Source organism: Choristoneura fumiferana, chromosome 10 (genome assembly GCF_025370935.1).
Source record: "Choristoneura fumiferana chromosome 10, NRCan_CFum_1, whole genome shotgun sequence".
Classification (NCBI taxonomy): Eukaryota; Metazoa; Arthropoda; class Insecta; order Lepidoptera; family Tortricidae; genus Choristoneura; species Choristoneura fumiferana.
The window spans coordinates 14,570,612-14,583,859 of NC_133481.1; the positions used below are offsets into that span (position 1 = coordinate 14,570,612).

The 13,248-nt window shown below is 35.0% G+C and overlaps 1 protein-coding gene across 2 annotated transcripts in view; it reads left to right on the forward strand.

The window, feature by feature from the left end:
* Nucleotides 1-191: 191 nt before the first annotated feature.
* Cad88C (cadherin 88C) overlaps nucleotides 192-13,248 on the forward strand; it is a 47,943-nt gene continuing 34,886 nt past the window's right edge. For both annotated transcript variants that reach the window (XM_074093611.1, XM_074093612.1), the window contains exon 1: nucleotides 192-322. The gene's annotated coding sequence lies outside the window, so the exon portion shown is untranslated. The remainder of the gene's footprint in view (nucleotides 323-13,248) is intronic.

The window sequence follows — 13,248 nt, forward strand, 5'->3', positions numbered from 1 at the left end:
ATGTGAGAGCATGCACCGATTTATAATTATTATAATACTTCGATACTGTATAATATCATCTATAGCTGTGATAATATACATTCGCAAAAAAGCTATGTAAGTAGCTTATTTTATATTTAGTTATTAGGTACTAACAGAATGAGTAGGGGATGGCACAGGCCGCCAACATTCAGCCAGCAGTGACAGTCGACACCAGCCGCCGCTCCGCTCGCACCTGTCGGCGAAAGTACCGCGCGCCGGAAAGAGGAAGTGCAGTGACTAATAATTTGTTCTGCGGCGTCCGATGTTTCATTTTCGAATGTGATCTGATCAAGGACTTTGAGTGAGTATTGTTGAATGTTAAATTTAAATTTGGAAATTGTTTTTTTATACTTTATTTTTGTTAAATTAGTGGTTTGGACTCTACTGAGTGTGAGTATGTGTAGAGCTAAGTTTTTGCAAATTTTTATTTAGCTTTACCGCGTGTATTTATTTGTTTGTTTCAAATCTTGCTAGTTTATTTTGATCCACTTTTAGTGGCCGGATTGACTTGAAATTTGCTAAACTTAAATAAGTTGGATATGATAGTGAAACTGAAGAAAAAAACTTTTATTAAAAAACATTTTTACGAAAACTTAATATTCTCGTACTAAATGCATTTACATTTTATTTCAAACAGACACACTAAATACCTACCTGTATCTCCAGTCGAACATTATCTACTGAGTGACATTTCCGAAATTATTTATTTGTTTTTCAAAATAATGCAAATGTGATCTCTATCAAAAATAATCTCATGCTAACAAAACCCAAAATAAAAAATACAATAATTTCAACAATAGATATGTATAATTTGAATAAAATTTTACTGAAGGTAAAATAGCTACTAGTGAATTTTCAGTTACCTAAGTAAAATGAAATTTAAAATAACTAACTACTTACATAGGTACGTTGCAACCTAATCTAACCGGCAATATCATACAACAATTTGTAAAACTATCATTTTTACAATGGCCGCCGTCCATAGATATACAAATAAATTACACCGCTAACTAGGTTGTGACAGATCGCGATTATTAGGTCAATTTTACGTCCAACAGCAACGACAAGAAAGTATTTACTCTACCAAAACAATTTGAACAATGACCTTACATCATTAACCCCTTGAGAACCCACTTAAGTAACGACACTTTCATTTTACGAAATTAATTCGACGTAAATTTATTACTTTATTACAATAATTAGAACAATAGCTTAACATAAAAATTCTCATAATTTTATTGTGATACGAAACTTTAACTTAATCTGTCAATCTTGAGTTAATTGCAGTTGGGTTGAAGATTTCTCTTGTTTGAAAGCCGATAGAGTTCGGAATCGGTTCCTGCAATTGTTATCGATTTCATTGTATTGTTATTGTGGAAATCGTGGGAAATGGCAACACGTGGAGACAATACTGTTCAAGATACCATCTCGCGCGATAATCGGTATCGCACGAGAAACATCGGCATGTGTTGGTTACCCACGGAGGGGTTTTCATAGTTTTCCAACCATTTGCATTGTTTGTTAAGTGCTAAAGATATCATTTTAAGTTAAAGTCCGTCCGTCAGTTAAAGTCATTCAGTTAAAGTTCTCATAATTATTAAGATATTTAAGTTAGTTTTTATTTATTGCAAGTTTAATTCCCTAAGTCTCGTATCTACTCCAAAAGACGCGACGGAAGAAACACAAAAGTGGGGTCAAAAGAAAAATAGGTTTTCCATTTACTGACAAGCAAGTACCTTCTTAAATTTGAACATAGCCCGTTTTAAATTCTTCAAATCATTCTTTATGAAATCCTATTTGTAATAAAATGTTCAGATACTTATCTATCCAAAAAAGTTTTTTTTTTTAAATGGATGATGCTGTTTCTGCCATCTGCAAATACATCGACATCTATGTACCTTACGGCACTAGACTGCCTGTTTAGAACAAAATGCGCGGCGCATCAATCATCAACATTACTTTAACACAACCCCTGACACGGACGTCAACAAACTATAGTGAACTGTTCACAAAACTGCGCTGTGAACTAATTTTGTGCGCCGTTTTGATTTAAGAAACATGCAGTCTAGTACATAGATGTCAATGTGCAAATACTACTTATTTAGTAGCCGCTGTAAATAAATCTAATACTACAATGAGCTTATACCGGGTGTGGCCTGTAATATGAGCAAATAATTAAAACATAGATCATACTCGTCAAGCTGAACAACATTAGTTCAGCGACTTTTAAAAATAATTAGTTTTTTAATTTTTATTACAATTAAGTTTATTCGAAGAAGCAATGTTAAGCAAAATGCTTGAAGTTTGTAGCGTGACTGGTGATGTCGGTTGTGTTCCGAGATGGCGTACATTGATAGCAGTATTTGATTTGTATGAAAAAAAGAAAATTCAAAGACTCTATTATTTTTAAAAGTCGCTGAACTAATTTTGTTCACTTAGAGTATACATTACAGTAGTGCACCACTGTATCTCTAAGGTTGTTCAGTTTGACAAGGACGATCTACGTTTTAATTTTTGGCTCGTATTACAGGCCACACCCGGTACATATAGAGTGGTTCAACCCAACGGCTTTCGTACATCAGATATATCAATCTCTTATATTATAACGTGCACTAATAAACACGATAAGGAAAAGTACCATTTGTCACACATAACAAGATTTCCCGGAAGAAGACTGGAAGCTGTTGTAGTATAATTTATTGCCAGGTAATGTAAAAAAACCGACCAAGAGCATGTCGGACACGCATAAAATAGGGTTCCGTAGCCATTGCGAAAAAAGTAATTAATTTTTTTCTAAGGATTTCGTATTTTATAAGTACTGAATCTCAAGTTTAGGTATATTTTATACCTCAGGCTGCTATTTACTCTAAAACTACTAATAATTCTCAAGCAAACTTAGCCGTTATAGTTTTCCTTAAAAGTTTGATATACTTACTACCATCCTGATTTTTTTCAATTTTTTCCACCCACTGGTTTGGATTTTAGACGCTCGATTTTCATGAAAATTTGCACTTTAAAGTTGAATATTTTGCAAACAAATTACTGAATCGAAAAATCATCTTAGCAAACCCCTAATGGTTTTAAAACCTATCTAACGATACCCCACACTATAAGGTTGGATGAGAAAAAAAAATACCCCACTTTACGTCTATGGGAGGTACCCTAAAAAAAATTTTTTTTAAATTTTTAATTATACCATTTTGTCGGCATAGTTTACATATATATCCGTGCAAAATTACAGCTTTCTAACACTGATAGTCCCTGAGCAAAGCCGCGGACGGACGGACAGACAGACAGACAGACAGATATGGCGAAACTATAAAGGTTCCGTTTTTGCCATTTTGGCTCCGGAACCCTAACAATTAAACTTTGTTATCCGAATTTATACGTAAAACAATTGTCTCAACTTTCGCTTTCTTGGCTAAATAATATAAAAAAATATTCTCTAAAGAACGGTTTTCGTTGTAGCCACTAGAACGATTTATGTAATGTATAGTACTTATACAGAGTAGCCCATACAATTTTACTAACTTAATAGGCATAAGCCGAGACCACTTGCCTCGAATAAATATCTACGTGCGTAAAATTTGCACGTACAAGTAAATGGACAGACGTAATATCGACTGAGTCCAAATCGAGCTCCTTTATTTTGTTAAGTAGGTGAAAGTTATGTACGCAAATCGGTAAAAACACCGTATAATATGTTATTGTTATGATTATGATAACTCTAAAATTTTATTTGTTTCCAAATAAGAAACGTGATCTACTTCGGCAGCAATAAAACGGAATGACATGGTTGTAGAGACTACCGTGTAATTGGAATGATGGAATGTAATGATTAATTGGTAAAAATGATAATTATGGAAACTAGGATGCCGTAGCTGAGATGGAGGCAGCGGGAAGAGTACAAATAAGGTTTTGTCCCTATATAGACGGCTGTCTGGTCTGAGGCATGTGGACCACCCGTAGAATGCGTACCTAGCTAGAGACTGTTCGAAGACTGTTAGAATTGAAGAGACGTATATTGAAGATCATTATGTATATCTATAACAGATTACAGAATACTTAAAGAAGTGAAAAAAAATCCATTTCCAATATTATGAAGACCGCAAGGAGCACACAGAAGGGCAGGGTTATCTTAAACACCGTCATAATGGTCTAAGTTGCAAGTGTTTTGTTCTAATTCATTGCGCTTCATCGGCCAATCATAGTACACTAGAAACAAATATTAAAGCCACGCACGTACATTTTCCACACGAGCGACGCCACAGGCAAAATCTTGTATAGTAATGAAAGGGAAAAAGAGACTTTGAATACTAAAAACATTTCATTGTCATTAGCTTCACTATAGATGGATGCAGTAAACGTAGCTTTTAAATACGTAGTGGAAATGATAAACGAAGAACTATTTATCTGTAGGTGTAGGTATGTTCAACGGAGAATGTCCCGCTTTGAAAAGAAGGCCATCATTTTTACACATCATGGATATCTTAATACAAATTTGCGTAGGATTGTTAAGTTTCTTGTAGCATATTGTGGGCCACATAAACTTTAATTGGAGGGTGATTTACCTCGTCAAATAACTATGATAGTAAAAGTACGTATCAAGGGACATAATTATGCTTGCGTTGTGAGCACCATGCCGCTTTAGATTTTTTTAGTGCGTACAGGCTTAAACCCTCAGTTTCAGGTGTTTTTTTAAGGCTTCAGTAGACAACCAGAGCAAACAAGCGGTTCAAAACAGGGTTCTCATAGAGATGGTTATTAGGTAACTTGGAACTTAATCTTGGAAAGAAATGAAAAACAGTCAGAATTCTCTACGTACAACGAGCGCTTAAAAAATCTCAAGTTATATCAAGTTAGTATTTCTTTAAAAAGCCGTGGTGGCCTAGTGGTTTGACCTATCGCCTCTCAAGCAGAGGGTCGTGGGTTCAAACCCCGGCTCGCACCTCTGAGTTTTTCGAAATTCATGTGCGGAATTACATTTGAAATTTACCACGAGCTTTGCGGTGAAGGAAAACATCGTGAGGAAACCTGCACAACCTGCGAAGCAATTCAATGGTGCGTGTGAAGTTCCCAATCCGCACTGGGCCCGCGTGGGAACTATGGCCCAAGCCCTCTTGTTCTGAGAGGAGGCCTGTGCCCACCAGTGGGACGTATATAGGCTGGGATGATGATGATTTCTTTAAAAATACATATAAGAGCCATGCAGATTGCATCGACTCTTATGTGGTAACAATTTACTCATTTATTAATCCTAATAGTTTCTAGACATGTCATCCGATATTTTCAAGCTCAATCTAATACTATCTGGTACAGTCTTATACCTAGAACTTATAGATAGAGAGAGCATTCTCGATACTAGTGGCGGCAAAAACACCGTATCGTTACCGGATACGGCAGGTTCCCGGGGGAGGCATGCTCCAGCGCGCCGACACGCTCGCTGAGCCCGCGCCGGGTGCTTTTATCAATAACATTGAAATGCTTAACTTTCGGGTGACGAGTATTTTCACTAGAAGTGGAAGAAGTTCCATATTGTGACACGAAAGTTACCCACAAAAAACACAGTAAGTATCGTTAATATCTGTCGCACAACGTTAATATCTGTTGACAAAATTGACATGAATCAAACATTCTTCCTAAAAATTCTATATATTAAAAAAGTTAGTTGTTTTTTTTCTTCGTGAGCTTGGAAACGGTTCTAAAGAACAATTTCGAAGAAAGATATGCGGTGTTAGGTATTCCGGGGCGAACCAATAATCTAGGTTGGTCTTATCTCTGGGAACACGTTATTTTCAAGTTTTAGCCGGAGCCATGCTCGGTCACCCAGGTACAGTCACCAGCACCACAACAGCTGACACAACAAGCGTGCATAAATATCTGATACGACTCTTTTACTAGGGCCAGAAGGACGTGTCTGATATTTTTGTGGCAGATATTAATCCTGAAGGGCAGGATAGGGCCTAGAGCCAATTATACGTTTATCGAAATTATCTAACTCTAAAATTGCAGCTGCGGTCGGTTTTAGTGTATATCTTATTTCAAAAAGATATCGCATCGCAACTTCAATCATCATTAGGACTCACAAATTCATAAACATATGAAAATAAGAGAGCTGTCAGTCAGATCACTAAATTTTACGTAACCAAAACATTTGCTCTGATCATAACTATAACCATGATTTGTAGATTACGACACAGCCTATCCATTTCCATCAGTTTGTAACGAACCATTTATTTTTAAGTTTCAAACACACTGTTATTACGGTACATCTGAATAAGGAGGCCCTGTAATTAAGCGTAATAGGTAAGGCCGAGATACTTTCGCGTAAAAAGCGGCTCACCTGCTATTGACGGATCTCTGTGGACGTTGTGTCCACTGTCTATGATCAGATACTTTTTTTACACTTTTTTTTTTGACGTCAATTCAAAAGCCTTCAACTATTTTGATTCCATGCCTATTGTGCAATATTTGTTTCTTTAGACGAGCGGCCACATAAACTCGGAATTCCGTTTCGGAATTTCGATTCGGAATTCTGATTCGGAATTCCGAACGCAGTAAATCCATACAAATCTATGGACCTACCACATACGAGTACAAGCAGTAGTTTTCCGCCCGAAGTTTTCTCCGATTCGGAATTCCACATGGAGGCCTGCAGGGCTACTACGAAATTCAAAATCGAAGTTCGTGTCATTCGATTCCTCTAACACATATTATTTAGTACGAGAGCGAGAGGGACGGTACGATACGATCTTCGATTTTCGAGTAGGCCCTCTGAGCGTACAGAATTGAAATAAACGTATGTGAGTGATTTATTTATGGAATTCCGAGTGTATGAGGCCGCCCTTATTGTTTTGGTGACCTTAGTGACAATTAAGCGTATTGCACGTGGCGATAGGACTTTGGAAGTGAAATCTGTCGTATGAAGCTACAGAAAGGAAAAAAAAGGTTGCACAAAATTCGGCCTGTAAAAAAATTGATACAATAGACAACATAGACACTACCTACCAATTTTTTAATAACATTTTTAGGAAATAAGGTCGCTACCATTTAGAATAGAGGTGACAACCTACTATTGTGCTTTACTATTTCCAACTCATTGTAAATAAAATACCGAGAGAAAATCAACTACGCTATTGTTACTTTGAAATTGTAGTTAAATATGATAAACACCTCTTGGCCAACTTTTCTATATTTAGGCAAGTTAAAAATCGTTTGAAAGTAAGAAACACCTATTGACAGCAATTTGTACCTGTAAAATATAAATTAAACTTGCATTGAGCAAAAAAATACAGTTCAACAAATAAGCATTTGACGTACGAGAATGGAAATACACACACAATTTCCAAATGTTGTTTAGGTAGCAAAACTTTTCATTTTGTTTGTAAAGATGATTGACTTAAATATAATAGCTCTGTTATATGTTTAGTCTATCATTACAAGTAGATTAGTAGGATGGGAATAAATTGAAATAGAAAGTCTCTCAGGCGCAGAAAATTTTAACATTGTTATTGGTTTCATACAATGAAATTTTGCGCTCAATATAATTAATTCGAAGGGTATATATAAGTAAAATAAAAGTTCATTTTTATTTTACTTGTATATTCTTTAGGCGCTTTCTCCAAAAAATGTATGCATTTATCTTGGGAAATTTTACTTTGTCTACTGCTTCTGCTTTATTATAAAGACAATGAAGTTGCATAGTTCCAAAACATGTAGGGAAAAATTCTTCATTAATTAACACACTAAGGGCCTGTTTCAACACTTGTCAACTAACTTTAAGTGACGAATATCAGTGATGCCGTCTCTGTTTGTTTTGTCCGAATAAACAAAGACTGCGTTATTTTTATCTAACACTTAAAGTTAGTCGACAAGTGGTGAAACAGGCCCTAAATGTCTACTTATGAAGTATACTCAGAGGCACAAGATTTGGTTGGCCCCCTCCACATACAAAATTACCTATTTTTGCATACATTTGAGGGCCAAAGTTTTTGACGCTCAGTACTCGTATAATGTAGAAGAAACACTATATAGAGTCGTAATACTAAGTAGGTAACTAGCCGTTACCCGCGACTCCTCCCGCCTACAGTTCGGGTATCGCTATCCAGCGAGAACTATACAATTTTCCGGGATAAAAACTATCCTAATGTCCTTCCCCGGGACTCAAACTATGTATACCGAATTTCATCTAAATCGGTTCAGCGGTTTAGAAGTGATAAAGTTACAAACAAACAAACACTTACAAACTTTTGCATTTATAATATTAGTAGGAAGTGGTATATGCGTGGAACACAATTTTTCTCTTAATTAAGTAACTTGACGTAATACAAATTTTAAAACAAAACGAATGACATAAAATATCGCAATATCTCTTGAAAATTGGTTAAATATCAAGAGTGAATGAAATTTGCGTGTTATTTATATTTAGAAAAACTAAATTAACGGGGAAGTTACTTTCTGTGCCATACGACAGCAGGAGAATTAAATACGGAATTTAATCTTAGCTCTCTAGATTGGCGCGCTGTAATCCTTCCGGTATAGCCGCTGTCTATGGAAAACGGTAATCACTTAGCATTAGGTGTCCTACTTTGTCCTTTTTCTTACTTGTTGTATTTTTCCATTCTCAGTTTTATCGGCTTATCGCACCAAACTAGTTTTGCTGGTAATGAAGGTGCAAATTCAAAGATTTTGAATTAGTACTTTAATGTGACACTGATTAGTTATTGTTGCTTAATGTCTAAAATTTTTCATTATTAGATTGAGATTTTGATTCAAAAGGTATAACTAACGTGAGTGAGTGATATATTGCGTGCAATTTATTTCATGTGTAAAAATTCATAACTTTTAATAAAAATAAAATAAACAAAAATGAACCTCAAAAACCTTGAAAATATTTTTCTACTACTTTGAAGTCGGTGTCTCAGCTCGAGCCAGCAGGAGTGGAACTATAGTCGTCTACCTCACCTACATACTATATATTGGGCTTCAATCACTCCTGCTGGCTCGTGCTGAGGCACCGACTTCAAAGTAGGTAGTAGTAGAACATTATTTTCAAGGTTTTTGAAGTCGGTTCGTCGTCGGCTTTTAGGATTTCTAGCCAAAGTGCATCTCACAACGATTCCATTAAGCACAAACACAGCATAGTTATATCATTTTATAATAGAGTACCGGTACCTACACCTACGTTCTTCTTTATCAGGGGCCAGTTCACCAAATGATACTTTCTGACTTGATGTTAAAAATGCCAAAATCGCTATAGGTGTGCTTTAAAAATTCGAGGGTTGCCCTCGATTTCTCTAAGATCCCATCATCAGATCCTGACTTGGTGTCAATGGGACCACCTCGGAAGTACGTCCTTTAGAACTAAAAGAGAATTTTGAAATTCGGCCCACAATTGGCGGAGTTATCGCGTAACAAACATACAAAAAAACATAGCACTCGAATTGAAAACCTCCTCCTTTTTAGAAGTCGGTTAAAAAGATAAGAAAGTATATTTATTAGGGCCTTTACTAATTACCGTTAAAGTTTGCGGTAGGAACAAAAATACACGTTGTAAATTTTAATACGTTATGTTTACAATACCTACTGGATATTACGTTTAGTTCAATACGTTTTTAATCCAACATAATTTCTTATAACTGTCTTTTCCTTTTCTCTAGTAGGTATATCATTCACTTGTTAACTATTTCTAAAGTGATATGCTGCCAATTGGATATGCTTAACGTAACTCGACTCGGGTCATTTATTCTTATGACGATATTGAGAAGATCATGCAAGTCTAATCTAGGTACATCAAATAGAAACGCTTACAGTTTTGTAACAAGTTTTTGCAGTACCTACCAAGTTTTTGTTTAGTTTCGTCAAAATCAAATAATTGGACGAACACGGCTACTTTTGATCCAACTATTTAAATTTCTTTACCTTTAATTCACCTGCCTCCATCTTGTACATTTTTAAATCAAGTAACAAATTTAGATGAAGTATCACAATATTCAGAATTCTTTCCCTTACTAGTAGTTAGTGTATGTAGAGTTCCGTAGATAATTTTATGTTACAGGCAATATTGCTCATAGCAATCTTATGGCGTGCCATATCATGAACGAATCATGTTAATAGTATTTTGTTAGAAAATCGTGGGAAAATAAGCAACTATACCAACATTTTGATGACCTGTAACAGAATACTTGCTTGTTATTTTTATTTCGATATTCAATTCTATCTTTTGTGTTGTTTTATATCTAATAGCACTATAAACCTTTATAACTTAGTTTTCATATTGAAATCGTGTCTTGTTTGTAAAAAGTTTTAACTTTAAGTTTTTAACGAGCCATTGACAATATAATTAAGCTAATTAATAGTAACTTAATCGCCTTAAATGTTACGGGGCTTCGTTGGATTCGTTTAACAAATAAGTAAATAAGTCGACGGAAAGCCTAACAAAGACTTAAGTAGCTGATATATACAATTACTAGACGGGCGCCATTTTTTTAGGCACTACAAAACCACGAATACTACTTCTACTTTTAGGAAAGTGTGGTTTTATAACTACTATGTGTGCTAAAATGCTGTGGGTACCTTAAGTTTTCTAGGATGATCCATATTATATTTTTATCGATAGTAGACTTCTAATGAAAAACGGAAACTGAAAAAAAATGCCTATCTACAGGAGTGAGCTACATTGTAAGTTGACTATCGATAAAAATATAATATGGAATATCCCACCCACCCCCAACCCAATAGGAAATTATATTTTAAATTATACTTCAAATCTACGTAAAACAAATAAAGGTACCTTCCGCCATGTAGCGTAATTTATATTATTTTGCCTACTTAACTTCTAACGACAAACATATAGATTTCAAAAAGAACAAGAAAATATTGCTGTAAGTCTTGTTTACACCTTATTAATTACAGTCATAGAAACTTAATTAAAATAAGGCTCTATTTCCTTTATAATTTACGCCAATTGCTTGTACTAGTTCACTGACAGAATTAATTATAATTCACGTGTGTAGCAGAGGGTGGAAGCAAGGCTTTCTCTCATTTCGGGCAACTTGCACTCGTTTTGACTTCAAATGATATCGTTCGTTGCACTTATAGGACACCAATTTAGACAAACCCAATTCGATAAAACTTTCAGTGTTGTATTAACTTGACAATTCCGTAATGGTATTTTGATTGATCAAAGCAATTTAAATGAAACAGAAAGTATTGATACCTTATATGTACTAAATTTCAATAACTTTAAGAATGCTTTGCGGTAGGTAGAGTCATAATAAATAAATAATTTTGAAAATGATCCACTTTGACAGAGAAACTGGTTCTATAAAAGAACAAAAGAGAATTCTAATACCTACTTCTAATTCTATTTCAAAACAAAGAGGAGGTCCTCAACTCACCTTTTTTTTATATATAGGTGTTAACTCAGAACTTTTTTCTAGGTGTGCCGATTTTGATTATTCTTTTTTTTTTGAGCAGATGCTTCTCATGCGGTCCCATTTAAATTTGATCAAAATTTGTCGAGTAGTTTTTGAGTTTATCTTTATTAATACGACCATTTGACATTAATCTATGGATACCTAGATTAGTTCTGAACGCAAAAAAAAATTGCATCATTTTAAAAAAAAAATTCAAAATTTGATTAAAAGGAAAAGAATCAGTAATTCGTTGTAGGCACTTAAAAATTTTTGTCGCAGGTGGCATACCTTTATGACGACATAATAGATGACGCTCCGATATAAAGGTCAATCCCCGAGAACTGTCTCATTTAGCTCACACAATAGTTACAGTAGTCATTGGCCTTCGCATCGTCGCGCTATCTGCCCCTTTTGTTTTAACCACGCGCCGTTGACAGCCGGCCATTTTGGATTTGATCCTTCCCGCCAAAACGTACGTCAACCCGTTCATGTAACGCATCCGGAGGGCGAGAGGTCATATTTAATTGTCTATGGTTTTATGTAATTGTCAATTATTTCGCAACAGTGACGCGTGTGAATGAACTTCGTTACAATAATGAACATATTCAATTTTGGCTTAGCTTAAATTTGATTACTTTTACTAATTTGGTTAGATACTTTGTTTTTTTTAATACTATAGGTGCATAAATACCTACATACATGCAATGTTTTATCAAGCGAATTTAAATCGTTTGTATCGAAGTTTGAGTAGAAAACTTGTACAACTTTAAACAATATCACTGTGGTTTCCGCTTGATTTTATAAGTATAATTACTATAAGGTGAATAGGACAGCGATACTCACGATATTAATAAAGCAAACGTTTCTATGAGCTCCAGTGGACCAATTTTAAAATCAAGACAGACAATCAGATAGGCTAGTACCACAGATTAGTATTTATAACTTACTTACGCCAATGTAGGACGGCTAGATTAACAGGAAGAAGTCTCATCACTTAATTACCTAGTGTACCTAATTCCAGCCATACATGAAATTTTAATGATCTACTTGCTGATTTTTAGGGTTCCGTACTTGAAAGGTCCAGGATGGATCCTTCGGGTTTCTATTGCAGTCACTTGCGAATCCATATTTTCATCTGTCCGTCGTCTGGCGTATAGGTTATACAGCCAAACGGTTGAAGTTACAGTCATAAAATTTTCACGGTATAGGTAATCATTTTGTTGCTGTCAGTATTTTTTTTACAAATCAAAATATTTTATCTTCCCATTGATCTATGACTTTGAAACTTTGTGATAATGTTTATTATTACGTATATTTCGTTAATAAATACCGATATATAATAAATCCCTCATTTTGTTATTATTTAGTAAGGAACTCTCGACGCGCGAATCCAACTGCACTTAAAAAAAAAATAAGCTGTTTATTTCAAGCGAAAAAAAAAGCATTTTACATAACATTCAAAACGAGTCCTTACCTAATCCTTATTTTGCTTGGCCTCGTTATAGCGAAAGACTGAGTTGCTCACGCGCTACTCACGCGTAATTAGTCTTAGTACCTATACATGCGAGTAGATAGTAAATTTATTATATAAGTCATGATTTTCCAATCATGCAGAGTGCGCATCCGTCCCTTCCCCTCTCAAATATATCTTTCATAAAATATCTTTTAATCACGCTTTTAATTTGTTTATTGCTATACTTTCTAGTTTTTTCGCAATTGTCAACGGTCAATTGTTACTTTGTTTGTACTTGATTGCTTGATTGTTAATTTTTGTTTTAGCAAAAGTATGTATTTCAAAAGCAACCAAGTG